At 37.2% G+C, this 25,529-nt stretch overlaps 1 protein-coding gene across 1 annotated transcript in view; it reads left to right on the top strand.

Moving 5' to 3' along the window:
- The window catches only part of LOC138700056 (alpha-2Da adrenergic receptor), a 687,508-nt gene that overhangs the window by 80,499 nt on the left and 581,480 nt on the right, over nt 1–25,529 (top strand). Inside the window, exon 2 of the mRNA XM_069826359.1 lies at nt 8,304–8,389. The gene's annotated coding sequence lies outside the window, so the exon portion shown is untranslated. The remainder of the gene's footprint in view (nt 1–8,303; nt 8,390–25,529) is intronic.

The raw sequence follows: 25,529 nt of genomic DNA, 5'->3' as shown, positions 1-25,529 counted from the left end.
CGAGAAGCCATATTATTCTCTTGAATAATATTGATTTTTGTGATTATGTCCACATTGAATTGAAAGGGGTTATTACACCATGAAATACAGGAAGGTCTATTATGTGTCTAAAAGAGTATAATGGATGGATAGGAACACTATTTGTTCCGGCAGCACACTTGGTCAAAATGAAAGTGACCGGTCTCTTGAGCAGTGAAAACTTTCTAAATCCCTTCGGGTGAGCGCGCAGTTCACTACTGTAAACCTCCGTGCGCCGCTTTATAGTTAACTCCATTATACAAGGCGCTGATTTAGGCTACGTCCACAGGATGCTTCGAATCTCCGTAGACAATGTTTTGTTTTTTTTTTTGTCCTTTCTTTTATTTTTTACAGCTTCTTTTAGTGCAATATAATCAAATAATTTTGCTTACGTTAATTCATGTTACTTACAGACAACTACAAAATCGGTGAAAATTTGTGGTTATAATTCCAGGAAATCAGAATGTATTTATTCATTAGAATTATGGTTTTTCTCCTTGTTTACAATTACTACGTTTAAGCCTGATGATTACGGATTTAGATTAGTATAATAATCATATGCTCTGTAGCACAACTTAGAAATTAATTATTGCCAATTATTTAACCGTCAACATATTTACTGAATGTTCCTTAGGCAAGAGAGTGCAAAGCAGTAGGGATTAATAAAATAATTAACACAGCGTTTTAATACCTTCACAGCATGCTTTTCGTGGAGCACTGGTTAAGCTTCTTCTATGCAGACAGTTCAAGTTCGAATCTCCGTAATGAATTTTTTGTTTTGTCCTTTCTTTAATTTTTTAGAACTCCTTTCAGTGTAATATAATCAAATAATTTTGCTTATGTTAATTCATGTTACTTACAGACAATTACAAAATTGGTGAAAATTTATGATTATAATTCCAGGAAATCAGGATATATTTTGTCACCAGAATTATAGTTTTTCTTCTTGTTTACAATTACTACGTTTAGGCCCTGATGATTACGGATTTAGATTAGTATAATAATCATATTCCCTGTAGCACAACATGGAAATTAATTATTTAACCGTCAACATATTTACTGAATGTTCCTTAGGCAATAGAGTGTAAAGCAGCAGGGATTAATAAAATAATTAACACACATTTTAATATGAAAACCCCAATTGTCGTCTCTAGTGTTACTTCCATCTAGCGTCAAAAGTTTCTATTAACTCGAACAAAATAATAAAGCGAAAACTAGGCCCTATCCCAAGGATAAAAAAAATGAAAACCTGTTATATTTTCACTGATGCATTTAAAAGGCAACAAAAAGTTTAGTAACTTCACAAAGATTTGAACTTGCAATCTCACAAACTATTACCTAACGCTCTACCAACTACGCTAAGAGTTTTACTGCAATCAGAATGGTATTGTGACGAGCAATGGTCGTACTCCACTTGAGAACCTGTTGTACAGTATATAGTGTTTGTGTTATAATATTCACTGTTTAAACAATCTGAACGATCTGTCTGTTTTAAATCTCGTATATGAATTATTTTCTCGGAAGATTTTAGTGATTAATAGTTGTGTTCTCCATTATAAGTACTAGAAGAATATACGCAATCTTTTGAACAAAGCCTGGCTGTCCCGAGCGCATACGGAAATACCCGATTCGAACTTGGTCTCTCAGATGCCGGACATTTTTATTTTGACCAAGTGTATAATAAAGTTTGAATTGAAAAAAGGACCTCAGGTGCATTCGTGCTCACGAGCACATTCTTGACGAGAGCACCAAATGTCATTAAAAGAACACTATAGTGCTCACGAGCATCAAGTTGAGAACGCCTGCCCTACACATATTTTTCCTCCTCTCGTCTACTTTTACTGTATCTGGAAGTCCAATCTTATTTTTATATTTTCTGTGTTTTATTTTACTTTTTATTTATTCATTCAATATTTACAATCCATCGTCTGATCCACTTCAGAATGCCTTCTGTCGGATGTGTTTTCCCCGTCTTTCTGTATTTCCGATCGCTCTGTTATTTTTAAATGTGCTATATTTCACTGTTCCCTCAGCAGTCCGTGTCCTGCACTGTCTTCTGAGGTTACGTAGTAGTGACGGAGTGACGCATAAACATTTTGACATCACGTTACTGTACATAAACAGACACGATGCAAAGCAAGCACTCCGTAGTGACTCATATCCTTACTTTTGGATAGTTTCTAAAGCGTTTCATGTAACAACCCCGCAATAAACAAACAATGAAAAATCTGTTTCATTTCCGTTTATACACTTCTTCAAAGTTAATAAACACATTCATTTCGAACGTTGGCATCATTTAATGGCCACATTTAATCTTTTTGGACTTTCAAAAAATTTAATAAAAACGCAGAAGAAGGAAAGGAAATAAGAAAAAAATAACAGACAAAAACAATACTTTGTATCCATATTGGACGCATGCGGCACCTTAAGTTTACCTATTTAAAATGAAACTTATGTTACAATATAACTGGTTTTACGCATTAGCACAGAAAATTTCAGTTAAGCGGTGGTTTCCAAGAGTTCGCTTGCATGTCTTGACCTCGTGGGGAATAGAGAATACGAACAAAACATTTGGATTGTTCCTCTTGAAGGCGAGACAGATTAGAACTTCAGCTGTTGAATTTGTGACACGAACTGAGGAAGGGGTAATGGTATCTACCCAGTTATACACTTTTATGTTTGTTTTAGGTTAGGATATATTATATGATGTGTTTTGTTGTGCCATTTTCATTTTAATATTGTATTCTTTTAAGAGAGTGGTTGGGTATAATCATAGGTGAGGGGGTGAACTTACAAAGTAGGACAGAAAACCACAATTCCAAGTCACACAGAGTTTGTGTGCACTCGATGTGGGTCTCTGGCGTTTCGTCTGCCAACGCGAGTTGTGTGGATATTAAGGGAAAGGTTGAGACGGTGTCGGGTGGAGTTCCTGGGTAGCTCAGTTGGGAGCGCTGGTACGTTCAACCAGAGGCCCCAGGATCGATACCCGGCCCCGGAACAATTTTTTCCTTGAAATTATTCAAAGTAGAACTTGTTTTAGGTACAAGGCACGTACGGTCAGAAGACCCGTGGATAGGATTTTAGAGAAAATTATGATAATATAAAATCTGTATTTATAATATTACTCAATAAATTCATCTAAAGAGCCAAGAATCCGATGCACCGTACGCGAAATTCTGTTGACGCTTGCGGCATATACCGCTGACTGGGTTATTATAACAGTGCCATTGCATCATTTTAAGCCACAATGACTGACAACATGCATCTAGCAGTCATTTGTTTGATAGAACATTAGGCAGATATAGAGGAAATTCTAATAGCCTAAGTTATGTACAGTATGTATGTAGCGTAAATTAATTTCCAATTTTCACCGTTATTACCCTATGTTTTATCCATGTTAGTCATTAAATTATAGTAAGCTTATTACTATTTTTAATCTATTTACTGCAGAAACAGCAGCGATAAGTATATTTTATTGTGTGTAAGAAATATGTTTTAGTCATGTCAAAATAAACGCGTAAAAATTCAAAGAGTTGAATTGTCATTAATAATCTTACATAAAAGGTTTCCGTATGTCTTATTTAACACAAAAATTATTAATGAATCAGCAATGTGACATAAATCCAAATTGAGGTTAAGAATCCGTGGCGCTACAGCCCATGAAGGGCCAAGACCTATCAGCCGGCTGCTGGCCACACGGCCACATGCCGAAGCAGAGGTGGACGATCATCCACCAGAATGAAGGTATCGTGTGGTTAGCACGATGAGCACCCTAGCCGTTATAGCTGGTTTGCGTAACCGGATTTCGCTACCTATCTTAGCTCCCCAAGTGCATCACGATGCTGGGTGGGCACCGGTCCCATACACTGGCAGAAATTTCATGAGAAAATTTCTTCCCCCATGAGGACTCGAACCAGCGCGCATTCCGTAACGCAAGTCCTAGGCAGGATGCCTTAGACCATGACGTCACGGCGCGGGACAAATTGAGGTTAATACTCTATATTTTATTTTAAATTAACCAGCACTATTTCTGGCTACATAAGGAAAAAAATATTTTTAGTTTCTTACTAAATTAAAAAGCCAGGATAACACATCAAAATATGTAATAACAGACAGATTAAGTTACAGTAAACTTATTAGATTTTCCCAATCATCTGCCACACATTCTCTCCTAATATCATATTTTTTATAATTATTTGCTAAATTGTATAATATGGGATGATTCAGTACTAAATCTATAAATTTTTCATTTGTTTTATACGGAAGTGTATGTTGCTATGACGACGTTTTAATTGCCGATAAATTTTTTAATCTTTGTGTTTGAAAATCAGTTTAATTGTACTGAAAATAAAGATGATTTTAACAGAAAATTAGATAATTGAAGTTTTAAATTAAATTATGGATTATTTAACGACGATCGCAACTGCCGAGGTTATATCAGCGTCGCCGGTGTACCGGAATTTTGTCCCGCAGGAGTTCTTTTACATGGCAGTAAATCTACTGACATGATACTGTGGCATTTAAGCAGATTTAAATCCCATCGACCTGGTCCGGGATCTAACCCGCAACCTCGAGCACAGAAGGCCAGCGCTATACCGACTACGTCCCCAAGCCGACTTGAAATTTTAATGATGTTTGGATTTGGTCACAGAAGACGTACGTACGCAACAGGAAGTGTGCACACTTTTTAATGAAACTCATCCAAATCGAACACCTATTTCTCAGTCAGCTGTGAGTAGACCAGAAACTAAATTCAATGAACAAGGACATGCCAGAGACATAGGCTCTGGTAGACTATCCACCGACAAGGAGTTGGAACTTGATATTTTACTAAAGGTAAATGAGAACCTACATTCTACTCTCAGTGATTTAGAATCTACATTTGGTGTTTCGAAAACAACTGTTTGGAGAATATCGCATCGTACTAAGTACTACCCTGATGAAGTTCAACTCGTACAAGAGTTAATGGAAGACGACTCACATAGAAGGTTACAGTTCTGCGAGATAATGATTCTCTTCTGTGACCAAGATCCAAAATTTGCAACAGATATTCTTCTTAGTGATGAAGCTACATTTCCCTCAATGGAGAAGTTCAGGTAAAACTGCAGATATTGGTCGAAAAAAATCCAAACTGGATAACAGAATCACATACACAATATCCCTAAAAGGTAAATGTTTGGACAGGAATTGTAGGAGGCAGAGTCTTGAGCCCTTATTTTTTCGACGAGTCTCTCACTGGTGACCGGTATTTGGAGTTTTTGCGTGATGATCGTATACCAGCCCTTGCTGTTCTACATCCAAACCTTCAAGATCCAGATACACAATACGATTCAGTCTGGTTTCAATAGGATGACACTCCTCCCCATTATCCAGTCGCTGTTCGGGAATATCTAAATGAAGTGTTTCCGAATAGATGGATTGGAAGAAGAGAACATGTCGAATGGCCTGCAAGATCACCTGATCTGTCTCCGCTTGATTTCTTTTTATAGGATTATTTTGAGTGTAGGGTTTTTGCCACGCAACCTAGTGACATGAATGAATTGAAGACCGGAATAAGAATGGAATGAAGAGGAATGTCGCCAGCTGTTATAGAAGATGTTCGAAAGGAATAATTTCTGCTGCACCTTAATCATTGCCAGATTGCCAGTGAAGGACATTTTGAATAATTAATTAAATGAATTTAATGATTTATTGTTTACTGTTAGTAAAATGAATTACCTCTTACACGTGTTTGTGTGAAAAATGTGAAAAAATCGTATGTTCTAATTTAAAAATGTATTCGATTATGTCATAGCTCATGCAACAATGACTACAGAAATGATTCACATTTACAAAATAAGTCCTTTTAAGGAGTAAGATTCAACGTGTCTGAGCATTTTTCTTAGAAACCTTCCATCTAATTATAAAACACATGCGTTACTTTTAAAAAACCCTGTATATCAAAGAGGCGATATTTAAAAATATTAGTTGGGTCTTTGCATTACGGAACTTTATTACGGTACTTCATTTTCTAACCACATTACGCAGTTTGTACAATAGTAAGAGACACGAGATAAAAATTGATGTTGTTTTTATAACTTTTTCATATATACCTAGGGATATAAATATTTGTAAAAGTCCCTGGAGGATATTAATTTACTAAATTAAACAATCTAGGAAATAAAATAATAAATTGTATGTGGCACGTGATTTATAGTTGTTTTTATGAGTTTAAAACGAATAAAGATATACTTACAGTATACACATGTATCGACGTTCTGATATTAATATGTAAAATGAAGCATGAATTTTTTTAACATATCGGTATAAATTTTTTGTGTGTGTTAAACTGGTATTTGCAGTAGTTATAGCTATATTAATATGCCATTAAAATTGTATGTTATTCCTAGCATTTACATTTTCAGTCGTACAAAACGCTACGTACACAACTCTCCAGCTTAGATTTTAAACAGTCGAAAGCTGTTTAAATATTTTTATCTGTATTCATCAAATCATTTAGTGAGACCTTCTCCATACAAATTCAGCTAACCTGATTTCGAATCTCTGGGAAAGAAATCTACATAACATTCGTTTCAAAGCACAGAACTTTAAGATATTGACAATGGTAATAGTGAAGAATCGGTAGAACAGAGAAAAATTCTGTCCGGCACCGGGACTCAAACCCGGGTTTCCAGCTTTACGTGCTGTCGCTTTATTCACTAAGCCATACCAGATTCAAGTTCCGATGCCGGATTGAATCTCTCTCATTTTTAAGTTCTACCTACTGTGTTTTCCTTTGTTGGCCTACCCTCATGTACCGTGTCACAGTTTGTGTGATAGTAGATACAGTGTCCAACCACAAGTACAGAGGTGCACTCATTACGAGTGACTAAGTGGCCGGGGTCCGCCGGAACATGGCGTCGTCTTGAATCACAAAGTGATTACTTACGCTTTATCATATTACAATGATGTACCGAAGTACATATGGAGTTTCAGTGCAGTAATTCTGCGTTTCCATATGGTGAAGAATTTTTCTCCTTTCTACCGATTCTTCACCATTTGGAAACTCAGAATTACTTAACTGAAACTCCTTATGTACTTCGGTACATCATAGTATAATGGTAATAGTGATTATATTAATGAGATTAGGTTATTGGAAGTGTGAGATATTAAAAGATTAAGAAATGACGTTAGTGATAAGTTTTGAATTAATATATTACATTGGAATGTACGTAGTATTATATGACATGCCAAGAGGGTGGAGAAATTGTACACAGTAGGGCAAACAGATTTCTCCAGTATTGTAAGTTGGAAGATAGACTGAACACAGAAGGTATGCTTAATTTTATTATTTTAACGAGAGAGTAAAATTCACATTACATTATTATTAGTCCCCTTGAGGAGAAGGGCATAGGCTGCGCATTGGGCTCGGACGTACGTCGTTCAGATGGGCCTATTGTACTACCCGAAGTGAAATGATGAGCATGCCCTAAGAGCCTTCGCGCTACAGATCAGCCTGTGAGCCGCCCCCGAACTCCCCTACAGTCTACAGAATTCCTTTACCTTTCCACGTAGGCATCACCACGGATCCTCATCCCTGGTTCGACGCCATAAGTTACCATGAGCCCTACGGGAGAGCCCACGGTACATATCACTACTACCAACAACTAATGACTACATATCACGGGGTCCAAGTTAGGTAGGGGCCCGCAGCCGACTCTGCATCAGACGAAAACCTGAATTATGGGAAGGAAACGGAGATTATAATGAAAGGGAGGAATTATAATAAATTGTGATGGGAAAATGAGTCCGAGATCCAACGCCGAAAGTAACCCGGCAATTGTGCTTCAATTGGTTGAGAGGAAAATCCCGGAAAAAACTTGAACAAGATAACTTATCCCAACCTGAATTTGAACCCGGGCCTACTCGTTTCACAGTCAGACATGCTAACCGTTACTCCACAAAATTCATATTTGGTGGTCTCTGTCATAAGCAGACCAGTTTGATTGTAGAGAGTTTATGTGAGATCTGTAGAAGAAAAAGTGGCTGTATGAATATTTCCTCTCCAGTTACTATAATATTCTCAGACAATTATATCATCATCATCATCATCATCATCATCATCATCAACATCATCATCATCATCATCATCATCATCATCATCATCATCATCAAAATAAGCATTACATGAAGAATAATTTTTATTACAAACAAAACAATAATCTCTGTTTGTAGCACATATAACATATATTTAAATTAGTTTACTTCTTAATAAAGTACTAAAGTTCACATTGTTATGTTTACAGATCTGTGGACGGTTTTGGCTTCGATACATGGAACAAGACTCGCTTCAGTGCCAACAATTATACATCTGAGAACCGGCAACTTCTTGGTGAGTAAACTGCTTGAAGTTTTGGACTTCGAATAGAATCCAATCATTTGAAATTTTACCATTATCCACTGTGATATAAATTAAGAACTCAATATAATCACCCTTTTTCTTAAATAATTGTAATACATGGTGATATTAATTACGTAGCATGGCTTCCTATTAAACATGTCGCTTACGAGTAGCATGACGTTTAACCATTGACTGATATTGCTTAGAGGGGAAAGAGAAGTACAAGCTGAAAAACATCTAATTAGTGGTGCAGTTATAGTCATTATTAGGTTAAAAGTCTGTTAAATTGCAAATCGGATCGGACTTTAAATTCAGACAAGAAATGCAATTTAAGTAAACATGTAACATATTGTTTGCAGTATAGGCTAATATTCAACCATAAGTTTAAATGTACGAGTAGTTGAAACTGTCTGCATAACGTGTTTCAAATTTAGCTACAACATTCATTCACCGGAAGAATGATGGGGAAAATGGGCTACTATTTTTCTTAAAAATCCTCTTCATGAAAAATTCGGGATCGATGAAATCTGAAATTATATGCACTAGTGTTTAAGAATTCAACCATTTTCCCTGTTTGCGAGTGCAGTTCTGGGTGCGAATTAAGATTTGAAGTCGGGGGGGGGGGGATAAAATCCTAGATAGAGAATACCATATATGTATATTCTCATTCGATACGGCTCAACGCTTGGTTGCACTGAGTTGCTTGTCTTGTATCTTGATCATCCATGAGCAGATTTAAGAAAAGACGTGTAATTCCTAAATTACTGATTGTTGTCATTAATATTATAATTTTTGCTTACTTTATACTGTACTTCATAAAGCATACTCAAATTAAAACAATTATATTCTGTGAGGGAGGGGGTAGAAGTTATTTCTGGCAGGGATGTAAATATAAATTTATCAGAGGGGGATAACTTTCCAATAGGGAAAATCACCCCCCATCCCCGCTCCGTTAATTCGCACTCTGGTGCAGTTCATTATAACGCTTCAGAAAACAAAACGTAGGCTATATGATTTTCACATTTTGGAAGATGAGCAGATGGCGTTGCACTATTTTCTTAAATTTATGAGAAATTATGTTGATTATTAAAAATCTGGGGTATGAAGGCAAAACGTGATATGTCAATTTTTGGCGAACATGAGGTTTTGCGATAACTTGTTCATCCCGGTGTTAAAAGATGACATGCATGTATATGCTATTTTCTCTCTAACCCGTTGATATGAAATATGATTATTAAGGTTGTGTACGGTCTCTTAAACTTTAAATTCTCGCTCCTGAAAAACAGCAAGGAATGAAACCAATTTGCCTCGGAGCCACAGAAATTTGTGATTGAAAATTTGAGGAATATACCGTACAAGCTCTTATAAATTAATTATTACAGGTAACGTATATCTTATTACTGCATAGTATTATACGGGACTCACCTCACCGGCTCTGTGAAGAATGCAAAAGGAATACATCAACTGTTACTCCAAAGCTACTAGAAACCACGCCAGTTTCTGAACTGATAACTTCTACAGTACATGTACAAGCTTCATAAAAACATTAACGAATCACTATACACATATTAACCCCTGCGGTAGCTGAATGGTCAGACTTTTAGCCTGTGAACACTTTTCATCAGTTCCACTGCATCCTCACTCCCAGCTTCCTATGTGATGTACTCCTCCGACCAGGGTCGGTGGGTTGAGTCCCGCACTGTATAGTGTGCGATAAATTATATAGGTCATATGCCGATTAGCTTCAAGCTTTGACTGCATCCTTATCAATACTGGCAATGAAATTTGATCTTCAGTAAATATTTAACATTCCTATTGATACAATAATATGATTTTAATGTCGAACGTTTCTCTAGTTATCACCCGAGGAAGATCGTAACAAAAATTACGACTTTGAGCCTTACGGGAGCTGTATCGATGCCACTCACAATGAATCCGTTAGTTAAATATCATTTGTTCAGTTACAGCCCAGGTTATGCTCCTAGGAGGCCTACAAGCGGATCCATCCTCATTAACGTTTTATATTTGAAGATGTTATTGTCCACACCTGTGTAGTAACGGTTAGCGCGTCTAGCCGCTAAACCAGGTGGCCTGGGTTCGATTCCCGGTCGGGGCAAGATAACTGGTTGAGGTTTTTTCCGTGGTTTTCCCTGAACCAAATATGAGCAAATGCTGGGTAAAGCCTGGTTCAGACGTTGCGTGTTTCTGTGATGGATTCCAAGGTGGCTAGCAGGCTAGGTGCCGTGGTGGCTACGGTGCTGGGTTCCGTGATGGCTGCGGTGATGTTTTCGTTCACACGGAGCGAGCTGCCTTGCATGCTGGATCCAAAGAGTTTGAAGTATTACAAACTCTTTGGCTGGATCCCAGTTTGGAAGTTGGAGATGCTGGCGCGGTACGATACTACGATATGTAAACATCAAATATGGAAGCTGTATGTGAAGCTGTACGAAGACGTATAGCAGCCTTTGCTGTTTTGCTAGCTTTGAACGCTGAGGAGACGGATCAAATTAAAAAGAGTAGAATGTGGAGCCGAAAGTGGTTACTGCGTAGAAATACGGGCCAAGATGTAACAATGCTGTTTGTATAGCATATAAACATGTTTCTTCTCTGTACGCCTCAATTAAAGTTTTGACTTGATCTTTGGTCCAACCGTAGGAATTCATAATCAAAATTTTCGACTTGCTCTGGAGAGGATGGTATTTTTCAAAACTATTTTCCTATTTGGTGTAAATTATTAATTTTTTGTATATAGAGAGCTCATAGCTGTGGCAATTCAACCAAATAAAAATATTTTGAAAAAAAAAATATTTGGGGGCCCAAATTTGAAAAAAATATATACCCAATGCAGGATTGTACTAAAACCGATATATCTAAACCCTTTTTAAAGATAGATTCAAACAGTTTTTGCAATGTATTTGCAAAAATATGTTCTACAAACTGTCTGTAACAGAATTTTGATAATAGTCCCTACGTTGGTGAAATAAACAATTAAAATTTAATAACAATTTTCTGATTTCCTTTCTTGCAAACAAACGCACGTATTTTTAAAATGAAATCAATTAACAAAATTCTGTTACAGAGAAAAGTTTCCTAATAGTCTAAAGAATGTTTGTTCTAAATATCATGCATGTATCTTTAATAGTTCAGAAATTATATTCATTTTGTCTGGCAATGTAGGAAAAAAAAATGAAGTTACTGGAAACCAATAAAAGCAGGCGTGTGATTTAAAAATCCATAGCGCAGGAAGTTTAAAAATGACGTCTCAACATCCGATAAGAGCACAAATACCCTCAAAATGTTATGCAATATATTCCGCACATATCAAAGGGTATTTTAAAGAAAAAAACAATTTTTTGAAAATTTAATTTACCGGAAACAACAGTAAAAGTGGGCGAGTGGTTTAAAAATCCATAATGCAGGAAGTTTAAAAATGGAGATCCACACATATCACAGAGTATTTTAAAGAATTTTTTTTTTAATTTAGTAATTTTTCATCAAAAATACCATCCTCTCCCCTTAAAATAGTAGCTTCTGCAACCTTCCCGAGGTTGTTCCACACTGTTGTTTTCTCGCTCCCAAGGTCCCAGAACAGTCTAGATAACACTCATGATAAATAAGAAACTAATCATAAGTGGAAAACAACTAAAATCCTACATTAACAATAGTAAATGTTGCAACAAAGCAATTAAACAAGAAATTTAAAACAACTAAAGTTCTATATTTAATTATTCTATCCTTAGAAACTAAGAAATACATAAAAAAAGAGATTTAGTTGGAGAACAACTATTTTGGTAACACTGAACCAGCACAGAAGCACGCAGGAAAAATAGCAAGGAACCTACCCTCGAAATCCAGCAAGCTAGCCATCCACGGAGCCACCAGAGCACATTATTAACGGTGAGTGACCACGCAGGCGACCCATCCGCGCAGCCACCTTGGAATCCATCACAGAAACACGCACCGTCAGAACCGGGCTTAACTTTCGGTGTTGGACCTCGGACTCATTTCACCGGCATTATCACCTTCATCTCATTCAGACGCTAAATAACCTAAGATGTTGATAAAACGTCGTAAAATAACTTACTAAAATAAAATAAAAATAAAAAGGTGTTATTTGCATCGTAGCATTTCCTGAAAGAAACCATCCATTTGTCCGGGATGTTGTCTCTTTCTACAACCAATTCCAACAATTTTAATGGCGTATTAATTAACCTATTAGAGCTCAGAACTATTTTCGTTTTAATTTTCTACATCAGCGGTCATCAGCACAGTGCGCCCTCGGACTAGCGTCTCTTACCCGCGGATAAGATGTTAACTGTTATGTTTTATTTAACGACGCTCGCAACTGCAGAGGTTATATCAGCGTCGCCGGATGTGCCGGAATTTTGTCCCGCAGGAGTTCTTTTACATGCCAGTAAATCTACTGACATGAGCCTGTCGCATTTAAGCACACTTAAATGCCATCGACCTGGCCCGGGATCGAACCCGCAATCTTGGGCATAGAAGGCCAGCGCTATACCAACTTGCCAACCAGGTCGATCCGCGGATAAGAGATGGTGCATCCGTGGCTGCTGGCGGGTATGCTCGCTTCCTCTTCCTGCTGCACGACGGGGCATATTATATTGCACTGCTTATCCGTTACATACCCATTTCAGCCAGTGCTGACGACCACTGTTCTACTTTTTTTCTCATATACATGATCTAGTCTATGCATTGCTCATATAATGGAAAACAAAATACTAAAAAAATTCTATAGGCATCAGAAGATGCTAAAATTTCATGGAAACTTTGTCACTGAGCACTAGAGAAATCATTTTTGAAAAAAAAAAAACACGGAATACGTTCAATCCATCACTACACCACCATTACCGGGTAACATAGAATGTGATCCACAGTGGGGCACAACATGTAACATACTAACACAGACTCATTGGTCCACAGTTTAAAACAAAAACGTATTGATGTTGACGTGGGCTTCCGCGGCCGGTGTAGGCTACATGGTCTGTGGAGAAACTTCCGGGCTTATACCGCGTTGTCTAGGTGCTAGTGTCTAACGTTTCGACCGCTGTGTTGTGGTCATCCACTGCTCTGAGGATTACCACAATACAGCGGTCGAAACGTCAGCCACTAGCACCAAGACAACGCGGTATATGCCCGGAAGTTTCTCCACAGATCAAAAACGTATTGCCTTTTCTCTTATGAACTATTTTGCACGGTGTCTTCCATATTGTGTAACAAGAGTCTCATCATTGGATAGTGCATCTCCAAGAGGTATTTGAAGAAATAATGTATAGGCCTATAATCAAAAAAGGGTATAAGTTTGTAAAATGAATCATAATTTATTTTTGTATTATTATTGAGACGAATAGAATGTAATGTATCTTCAAATCTTCGTCTTCGTCTTGCCTCCGATAATTCACATTATAGTCAGATTTTTCTTGCTGAAGGTGTTGATTCCACAATTTCCGAAATTTGTTTCCATGTGTGAACACATCCTCTTCTGATTCCTGATATTCAATAATAGTCTTTGCTTTCAATATTCTTCGAGGAAGATGTCCTTCGACTTCACTGTCTGTAAAGTCGGAATCTTCATCTGTGACAGCATCTAGTGACTCATTAGGAGAAATGATTCCTACAGACTTGATGGTTCTAATAACTGTTCTGCGTGCACTGTGCTCTTCAACGGCGTTTAAAATCTGGTTCACAGTGAATAAATAATCATTTGACATATTATGAAACGAAATGCGCACACTTTTGCATACTGTAGTGCTCCACATGACTTCACAACACTGTAGGATATAACCACAATAAAACCATTTCCATAAACTACCTTTAAAATATTAAGTAAAAATTCTGAAATGTATTTTAGTGAGATCTGGCCTAATTAAGTAGGCCTAAGATTTAACAACAGTACATACATTTAGTTTCAAGTATGTAGATACACTCAAAATCACTACAGAATTTCGTGTCTGCACTCCACAACACTTGACTTTGAAATGAAGGATTGTGCCCGAGATGACGGAAACATATTATATCTACTGTATAAGAGTTTCCGTCCACTATTGTGTTAATAAAGGGATAAACTATTTTTATGCTTATTTATTACAATAATTCATATCTGTACGCAAGAAGAATCGTGATAAAACTATGGCTGTAGATCTAGTATGATTTCGATATCAGGTGAACTTGGAAAAGATTCACGTGAAACGTCTTTTAATGTGTGAAAGCTTAACGAATTTTAAAGTTAATTTTAATAAAATATGATTAATCGTCCACAAATGGGGGTGATTAATAAATGTGGAAAGCACATATGAAGACAAGAGAAGTTAATTATGTAACTTATCGCTCTCATTGCCGCCCTCACATAAGCCCGCTGTCGGTCCCTATCCTGAGCAAGATTAATCCAGTCTCTACAATCATATCCCAACTCCCTCAAAGTCATTTCAATATCATCCTCCCATCTACGTCTCGGCCTCCCTAAAGGTCTTTTTCCCTCCGGCCTCCCATCTAACACTCTATATGCATTTCTGGATTCACTACATGCCCTGACCATCTCAAACGTCTGGATTTAATGTTCCTAATTATGTCAGGTGAAGAATACAACGCGTGCAGTTCTGTGTAGTGTAACTTTCTCCATTCTCCTATAACTTCATCCCACTTAGCCCCAAATATTTTCCTAAGCACTTTATTCTCGAATACTCTTAACCTCTGTTTCTCTCTCAAAGTGAGAGTCCAAGTTTCACAACCATACAGAACAACCGGTAATATAACTGTTATATAGATTCTAATATTCAGTTTTTTGAGACCAGACTGGATGACAAAAGCTTCTCAACGGAATAATAACAGGCATTTCCCATATTTATTCTGTGTTTAATTTCCTCCAGTGTGTCATTTATATTTGTTACTGTTGCTCCAACATATTTGAATTTTTCCACCTCTTCAAAGGATAAATTTCCAATTTTTATATTTCCATTTCGTACAATATTATAGTCACGAGACATAATCATATACTTCGTGTTTTCGGGATTTACTTCCAAATCTACCTCTTTACTTCCTTCAAGTAAAATTCCCGTGCTTTGACTAATAATTTGTGGATTTTCTGCTAATATATTCACGTCATTCGCATAGAAAATCAACTGATGTAACCCGTTCAATTCCAAACCCTCTCTGTTATCCTAGACTTTCCTAATGGCATACTCTAGAGGAAAGTTAAAAAGTAAAGGTGGTAGTGCATCTCCTTGTTTTAGCCTGCAGTGAATTGGAAAAGCATCCGACACAAATTGACCTATTCGGACTCTGCTGTACGTTTCACTGAGACACATTTTAAATAATCGAACTAGTTTCTTAGGAATACCAGATTCATAAGAATATCATATAAAACTTCTCTCTTAATCGAGTCATATGCCTTTTTGAAATCTATAAATAACTGATGCACTGTACCCTTATAGGCTACTCTCATTTTTTATCCAATATCTGTCACTACGTTAATTATTTAACATAATCTAATTGTTATAACATACTTGACTGTGACAATTTCCAAATAAATTCAATTATTTGTTAAGAGTCATTATTACTCAGTACAATTTCAAACAATTCATTGGTGTTATATTGATGTGGAAATCGATTCGACTATCAATTGCATTTTGTCTCGAGATTAGGCCTCATGGAATGAGGAAGCGATTACGAAGTAGTTAACGAGAGGGCTGCAAGGAATATGAGGACAAAAATGAAACATCCCAAAAATCCTTACAATTACAACTATGCTCACAATAACAGTTGCGAACATCATAAACTTTAGACGTAATGATAGGAATTCGATGAATCCCCTGTCACTTTTGTAACTCGTCCTTACAATTACAACTATGCTCACAATAATAGTTGCGAACATCATAAACTTTAGACGTAATGATAGGAATTCGATGAATCCCCTGTCACTTTTGTAACTCGTCCTTACAATTACAACTATGCTCACAATAATAGTTGCGAACATCATAAACTTTAGACGTAATGATAGGAATTCGATGAATCCCCTGTCACTTTTGTAACTCGTCCTTACAATTACAACTATGCTCACAATAATAGTTGCGAACATCATAAACTTTAGACGTAATGATAGGGATTCGATGAATCCCCTGTCACTTTTGTAACTCGTCCTTACAATTACAACTATGCTCACAATAACAGTTGCGAACATCATAAACTTTAGACGTAATGATAGGGATTCGATGAATCCCCTGTCACTTTTGTAACTCGTCGAAATTCAGAATATGGATAACGAATAATAATTTAATTGTGCAATAATATACATTGAGAAATGAATACCAATAATGTCCATTTGTTAGTATGTGTAAAATCAATTTTACTCTTAGCTTTTATAACTAATTTGATTATATGCATCACAGAAATAAGCATTGTAATAAATTAATGTATAACTTTGATTAGAAACTCATTGTACTGTAAAATGATGCCACAAAGATATCCTTTGAAAGAAAGTAACCAATAAGAAGTAAAGTCATTTTCCTGTTCTTCGAGATTTTGATTTTAAGGCCCAGTATTATAAATACGCGTTAATCTAAAGATTAAGTTAAACCAAAGTTAAACCTAACCGAGAGTTTAACTCCATGCGCCGTATTATAGAGTCTCGATTAAGTTAAACTATAGTGGAATACGAATGGTATTACTGCTAGGAAAGAAAATAAAATAATACTGTTGTTTTATTATACTGTTGCTGTAAAAATGACCGATGCTCTTGGAGAATCTTCGTTAAGAAACATTTTTGTTCTTCGATAACAGGGAGAATATCATAAAAAAAACCTTTAGAGGACCAATACCGTCAACGTCAGTATGCTTGTCACACTTAACCTCAAATAGCTTCTTAATACTGGCTACCAATGTTATACTCCGAAACACATTGTAACCAGACTAAAACATGCATGATCATCCATGACTGAACTCCATTCACAATCACTTGACTAATGTACTATAATATCAGTGTAAGTATTTTATAATTTGTGTAGAATGTTTACGAAACAGAAGTCAGTCAAATAATACAATTATGTTTAAGAGTTTGGTAATATAATTAATATATAGATTTATGGACACCTTCGAAATTTTACATCGTTTTCAGTATAGGTATCAGAGGAGAAAAAGGGCAGCGTAACAAGTAATTGATGCAGAGGTTCAACAGCATGTTTTCAAAAATAAAAAGTAAATCGTTTATCTTTTCAAATAAACTTTAAATTCAAACCATAAAACACACAAATTTTTACACGTTTTAATTTTTTTGTTTGTTGCATGTTGTATTCGAGTTTCAATTTTTCGAGACAAGGTTAGGGAATATAAAGCCCAAATCTGAAGGTTAGAACTGTCTACTTCGAAAACCTGAATCTGTTTTAAAACTCATGTTCATTTATACATGTATTTCAAAGTGGTGCACTCTACTTCGAAAAATTCATATGCAAAAAGGAGTTTTTTTTTTGTGAAGGAGAAAACTTCCAGATCAAATTTGACTTGGAAAATTAAAGTGTAGGAAAATATATTTTATTAGTATTTTAGTAAAATGGACTAGGAACTACTACATAAGTGATTCTAGAGTTTATTAAGGGAATTGAATTTTCATCAGTCTATTAAAGTGGGATGAAGTAGGCCTTCCAAAGGCATAGTGGTTTAGAGATAAAAGCAGGCAGTTTTTCAATTCATTTTCAACGGTAAAATGTGTGAAAACATGAAGACTCATGAAGTGTTATGTATCTCAGCTTGCTCCTGAAATTTTGTTTTTAGAGAATTGAAAATATTTTTATCTAACATGTGATAAAAGCGACATAATTGTGATCGACAAACGTATGTAGTTTTTAACTAGGCCTATGATCATTCTGAACAATTGGTAGTCGAGAGCTTGAGTCAAATGCACTCTCCTCGGCAATTTAATGGCGATAATGTGTGGGATTGGAGGAGCAGTCACATGACATTGACCTCCTCTTGAAATCAGTTCGTTACTGATTGGATGTAACGCCCTAGAGGAGCCAGAGGTCTAATCAGCGAGGTATTCGGAAACCGAACGAACACGAAGGTACAGATATTTTCTGTCCAGATCAAGACTAAAGAGGAAGGCGGAAAGGACGATAGGAAGCCAAATAGGAAGGGAGGAGAAGGCTTACTCTTGGAAATTAATTTCCACACAAGTTGCCTCTTTGTCCTCACCTATTTCCCTTTCTCTCTCTCGCCGTATAAATTGGCTCGAGGATGTCTATTTACAGGAGATGTAGTTGTCTTTCCCCGAAATGGGACTGCAGCAGAGATTAGTCTCTTAGTAGACGGGGAAGATCTGTAGTTAATAAGCTTCCCAAGGAGCAGAAATACGCATCATTGTGTTGAAACTCACAGCTGAAAGCAAAACATTATTCGTTCCGGATTCCAATTATCAGAAGCTAAGACATTTGATATAATTCAACATTGTTATGACATTGTATCAGTTCCACAATCATCACAAATATCGTCATTATCTTGACATCATTACAATATAATTATGAATAAATAACAATCACAATATTATCTTCACAAACATGTATGTCAACAATAGTAACGTCTAATTCTAAATTAATGATCAACGAGAACGCAAATATCGTGAACAAAACTCTATGGTAAACTTGGCTTAAGTTTTCTCTAATAAATAACATAAACACATCATCACTACAATCACATTTGTTACTGTCATTACAGGAGCTAAGAAATCTTCTTGTTTTCATTAATTCAGTTCGTCATTAATGAGGTGTCGATCAATGTTTTTGAGAGGACAAATTGTTGCATTTATTTGGTTGTATTTCTTACATTTTCAAAAATGTTTCCTTGTATCAGGTTGAGTCTTTGTTAGATGAATTTAATACATATAGTACTTACGTGCTTCTAAGTCTGCATAACTAAATTTCTGATTCAGGTAATATCTGTTTCTACACGTATTAACAAATTACTCTTTCAGAGTTACTGGGTCGAACCTATCAAAATTTGTTCTGTAAAGAAAATATTAAATAAAACAAGTAGTGAATAGTAATATAAGGATAGCTTCCAAAAATAGCTCTCATGTTCGAACATTGCACGACACTATTCTATGTCACGGGCAGCTCCAACATGCATTGACGAACATCAAGTGGGATATGTTTCAATAACTAGGAGAGTATGTCTCACAAAAAACAGTGTACTCTCCTTCATTTAAGGAGGGTGGAAGGAGGTATGGGTCTGTTAGGTAAACATCATTATCTCCGCTCACATGTTCACTGCAAATCTTACAGTATATGATGGCTCCTTAAAACTGTAGCGCAGGGATTCCTATCGGCCCGTTCATGACTATTCCAACAATTAAGTATCTCATCTATAGTGAAACAGGCTTCATCTGTGAAAAGAATATACGCAGGAAAGTAAGGGTCGACCACAAATTGCTGCAGTAACAAAGGAAGATACGAAGTCAGCAAGAGTGGAGGCTTGGATTTACTTTGAATGATACGGGTGCAGCTACTGTTTCCGTAGTCCTAGGGTCTGTAGCTCTGACCCACTTGTCCAAAGACAGGTGTGAACATCATAAGTGATACCAAGAAGACATCATTTATGAGGCAACTACCTCATTAGGTAGGGTGGCCAGCTCTAGTAGTCCTCTAGTAGATTGATGCACTTCTTCCAGCGACATTCCAAAATTTCCACAACTTCCTGAAAGAATCGTTGTCCAAACTCTGCAAGCAGCTGGTTTACGGAATGCATGACTTCATTAATGGATGAAAATTTCTTCCCACGCAGGTGTTTTTTGAGTTATGGAAATAGCATGATATTGCTGGATGCCAGATTTGGTGAATAGGGTAGACAATCCAGCAATTCAAATCCTGCTGTTGAAATTGCAGCCATTCCAACTAAGGACTTGTAACTTGGAGCACTGTCTTGCTGGAAAATAACCTTTTGCCTCAACTTGCTACGACGTTTCTCCTTGATAGTATCCCGATTTTTTTCAGTTGAATTTGCATAATAAAGGTCTGTTATTGTAGCTCCTTTCTCCAAATAGTCTGTCAAAATATCACCTTAGGCATCCCAAAAAAACGAGTAAAACCTTTCCTGCTGATGGCTGCACTTTGAATTTTTTTTAGTAGTCGGTGAACCCTTATGTTTCCACTGCATAATTTGAATTTTGGGTCCAGTGGTGAACTCATGTCTCATCCATATCACATATTCGTTAAAGAATATTTTTATGTTTGCTCTAAAATTAGTTAAATGCTGCAGAGCTCTGTTCTTTGTCCTTTTTTGCCATGGCGTTAACATTCGAGACACCCACCTTGCAGTTATTTTCATTATGCCCAATTTGTTGAGCAAATTATTGTGAACACTGTGGTATGAGAAGCCTGTTTCCTCTATTATAACTCTGATGGTGCCTCGCCGATCTTGCAGCAATAAATCATGCGTTTTATTGATGTTTTCTGGTATTGTGACAATTCTCGAAGAGCCGCCACCATGTTCATCTTCACATGATGTTCTCCTACATTTAAACCTTGGACACCACCTTTTTTTTTTACTGTAGCATAAGATACAGTAACTACTTCTAAGGTATCTGTCATATTTTAGTGAATTTGAGATCGAAACTTTGTGCATGTGCTTATAGAAGGCTCCTCAGTCATGCTGTTAAGCACTGCTTCTTCGAAGTCGGAAGTTCTTTCAGTTCATTTTCCTCCTTGATCATGGAATTGTGGCGGAAATTTCCCCGTTTTCCTTCACTGGCAAAGTTTTGGTATGAGCTGGATGTCTCTATGTGGATACGTGGCTGAATACAACCTCTCTTCTTCCCTAGTGTTTCCATTTGCTGTCTGTAAACAAGTTCCGCAGTTGTGTACTCCATTTCACTCAGACTGATCGAATGCACACTTCAACATGTAAACACAGACTGCATTCTGAACACTCGTACCTCATAAGTAACCACGCAGACATAAGAAATCACACAATCTACATTATACTTTCCCTAACATCTTGTGATATATTATTTATTTATTTATTTATTTATTTATTTATTTATTTATTTATTTATTCATTCATTTAACCAGGTAGAGGTAAGGCCATCAGGCAATTACAACTAAAACGTAAAAATACAGTTGCAATTATAATTATAATTAATATTAAATTTACAATTACAATTGAGGCGGTTAGAAGCAAAGGGGTGTAAGTGACATTTCTGAAAAAAAAAAACTGATTTAAGTGTAGCAAAGGTAAACTAAAGCATTAAAAATTTCACTGCTAAAGGGATATGTCTTTTAATCATATCGCACATTAACATTTAAAATTAAAACTTCACGGAATTTACGAATGCTTAGTAACTTTTAATCACATTTTATGGAAAATAACGTAAGTGCACTTACACTCCTTTGCTTCTGACCGCCTCATTTGTTGTCTACCCTTCTATTATACAGAATGTAAGGGGTATAAGTGCCGTCCTTTTCACAGTCGTCGGGGACAGTCTACATGATAAAAAATGTCCGTACAACATAGGGTCAAAACTTGATAGTTTTCCCAGAAAAAAAAATTTTCTTTTTTATTTGCGTTATACTGCTTATATCGTTAGTAAAATTACTAAAATATTACATCAGTACGTATGTCTAGCAAAGAGTTAATATTAGTTTAAATAAATATTTGTGTGTTCTATTACGTTTTCGTGAAATTAAATAAAAATGCATATTTAAATTTGTTAATATTCTGGCGTGAGAGACATGGCAACGTGTTCAGCAGGCAGTACTCTGCAAATTCGTAAGTAAGAGTCAGCTGAGTTCAAGCTCTCTGTCCATATTTATACTGCCGAGCGGATGACAGTTCAGTACAGGATATTCAATAAACAACTTACAATGTCATTTACAGTTTAGGAATATCATATGATATTATTTTATGGAGAAAGTCGCCGTAATTAAAACGAGGCAAGAAGGATGTACCGTCAACGTTTTCCTCAAAGAAGGTTACCTAATCGGCGAAGTTTTGTAGCAGTTTCTCAACGATTATTAGAAACTAGGAAGGAGTCTTTTAACCCGTTTCGAAAATCACACTACCAGAAATTTGTTTAAAAATGATACTGCTTTACGGAAGTGGGAGAGATTAAACTTTTGCATTAGAAAAAAATGTCGTGTGATTTTGTGCAGAAAACCATTATTGTTTATTTTTTAGACGTGCAATTAAAACAATGGAGAAATATTGTTACATAAAATGTAAATTTACCATAATGGTCTATTGATGAGATTGAAAATTTTTATTTGCTGCTCATTTTATGTAAACAACAGTATTGCCATGGTCCACTCTGCATTAGAACAGAGCATCTGTTTTGTACCAGTATGTCTGTACCCGCTAGAGCTGTACTCTGTATTATAAACCCACTCCTCTCTATCCAGCAACGTTGCAAAACGTCTAATATTGTAAAATTTAATAATTAGTTAAATACTGCAATTAGAAAAAAATGTAAGTACATTTTTTTCTTCCTTATCACATAAATAATCATGAGTTAAAATAATGACACATATACTCCTTACTTCCTGTATATTCTGCAACCTACGAACAAGAGTTTCGGCGTATAAATTTCTACTGAAGTGTTTCCCACCGGAGTTTATCTCGTATTGATGCTTTTCGCCTTCTCCAGCATCCTCAAAGTTTGTAATATCACCACGGAACCACTCGACATTAGACAGAGCTTCAGTTTGCCGCCTACATTGAAACTACAGCTGAATAAATTTTATATATGTGTAGGCCTATCCGAGAATTTTAAGAAAGGATTTGTTTTGATGTGAATACATTAATAAATTTGGTCCAGTGCTAGATGTCATCCCACAAAATCGACGGACACATTTTCAGGCCAGTTTCAGCTCTCCTATAATTTCGCCGGACTGATCACCTAACACCATCCCTCGAAATGTTGTCCTGGCTCCGACTACAAGATCGTAGGAAAATTCACTGTCTTTCTCTTGCATTTCTCCACTCTTGTCTAACTCGAAAAAAAATCGAAAAATCGAAGGAGAATTGGGAGGAAAATTTAAAAGGTACGCAAAACGCGTCCTTGCAAGTGGGTTGGGGGCTGTACAAAACTAAATATGTGAGCTCCAAGCCTGTTGGCCACTAGTCTCACTCCGGATTACGCTGCTCCCCTGAAGGAGCTCTAGAAAATTTTGAAGGGGAAGCCGAAATTGGACGAAAATCGAAAATCGAAAAATCGAAGGAGAATTGGGAGGAAAATTTAAAAGGTACGCAAAACGCGTCCTTGCAAGGGGTTGGGGGCTGTACAAAACTAAATATGTGAGCTCCAAGCCTGTTGGCCACTAGTCTCAATCCGGGTTCCGCTGCTCCCCTGAAGGAGCTCTAGAAAATTTTGAAGGGGAAGCCGAAATTGGACGTAACCTCTTAGGTACCACATACGCGAGGGGGGCTGAGATTGATCAATTGATCACGGAACGGGGCGAGGAGGAGTTGGCTGGTGTTTGCCGTTAGGATGGCAAGACGCCGTCATCTGTTGTTCGATGACAAAGCAGGTGAAGGCCGTCGGAAGAAGCGCCGTGAAATCTAAGCTGCAATTTGAGAGGTCCCTGTCCTTCCAATTTGCGACTTATTGAGTGACCTCGTATGTTTAATAGACTATTAATATTATCTGAACTAGGGCATACATAATTTATAATAAAGGTGGAGTATATATGGAGAAGGGCATATAGGTCCGTGGCACATTTCTTATAGGGCTCATCCCGACATTTGGAATCGAAAAATCGAGGGAGAATTGGGAGGAAAATTTAAAAGGTACGCAAAACGCGTCCTTGCAAGGGGTTGGGGGCTGTACAAAACTAAGTATGTGAGCTCCAAGCCTGTTGGCCACTAGTCTCACTCCGGGTTACGCTGCTCCCCTGAAGGAGCTCTAGAAAATTTTGAAGGGGAAGCCGAAATTGGACGTAACCTCTTAGGTACCACATACGCGAGGGGGGCTGAGATTGATCAATTGATCACAGAACGGGGCGAGGAGGAGTTGGCTGGTGTTTGCCGTTAGGATGGCAAGACGCCGTCATCTGTTGTTCGATGACAAAGCATGTGAAGGCCGTCGGAAGAAGCGCCGTGAAATCTAAGCTGCAATTTGAGAGGTCCCTGTCCTTTCAATTTGCGACATATTGAGTGACCTCGTATGTTTAATAGACTATTAATATTATCTGAACTAGGGCATACATAATTTATAATAAGGTGGAGTATATATGGGGATGGGCATATAGGTCCGTGGCCCATTTCTTATAGGGCTCATCCCAACATTTGTCTTACGCCTGAGGAAAACCACGGAATACCTTAGGCAGGATGAGTTGTCTCATATAAGAGACTAGCCAATTTGGCTATTATGTAGGAGGTCATGAGCCTTGTTGATTTGTCTCAATTTCGAGACCAGCCATTTGGCTATATGATGGCTCAATTGCGAAGAGGGGGGAGAGATGTAATTGTTAATTAGGGAGATTCATGGGGATATGAGTGCAGGTCCGTGGCCCATTTCTTTTAGGGCTCATCCCGACATTTGTCTTAGCGCCTTAGGAAAACCACGGAAAAACCTTAGGCAGGATGAGTTGTCTCAATATCAGAGACTAGCCAGTTGGCTCTTAGGTTGAATGACTCTTTGAATCGATGGATATATACTAGCCAATTGGCTTTATTAGATTTCCATCGATCAACAATGTAGATATGTTATGGAGGGATTTTGTTTAGCCCAGTTAAGACAAGGTCATTTTACAGCGGTTGCACTATCCAAGGAGTCTCATGGAGTTGAGTCGTGGCTACCAAAACCTGGGAGTAACGCCAGCCTCCCTGTCCTCCTGTCTCAATAGTATAGCTAATGGACCTGTCTGGTGTCTACGCCGTAACCTAGGATCATACTGGCCGAGGCCAGATATGAGCGGGTTGGGGTTAGCACGAGCTTCCGCATACAGGTTCCTAGCCAGTCGAGCAATGAACTCGTCTATGGTTGGCAACTCTAGTTCATCATGGAACTTTCTTCTCGAGGCGACTCGGGGGAGATGGGTAATGAGTCGAATCACCTGGTTTTGGGCAACTTGGAGTTTACGGAGATGGGACACTGCCGCAAACCCCCATGCGGGTGCGGCATAGGTAATGACAG

This window comes from Periplaneta americana, chromosome 5, assembly GCF_040183065.1.
Source record: "Periplaneta americana isolate PAMFEO1 chromosome 5, P.americana_PAMFEO1_priV1, whole genome shotgun sequence".
In the NCBI taxonomy this organism is placed as follows: Eukaryota; Metazoa; Arthropoda; class Insecta; order Blattodea; family Blattidae; genus Periplaneta; species Periplaneta americana.
This window is presented reverse-complemented; position numbering and strand designations above follow the sequence as displayed.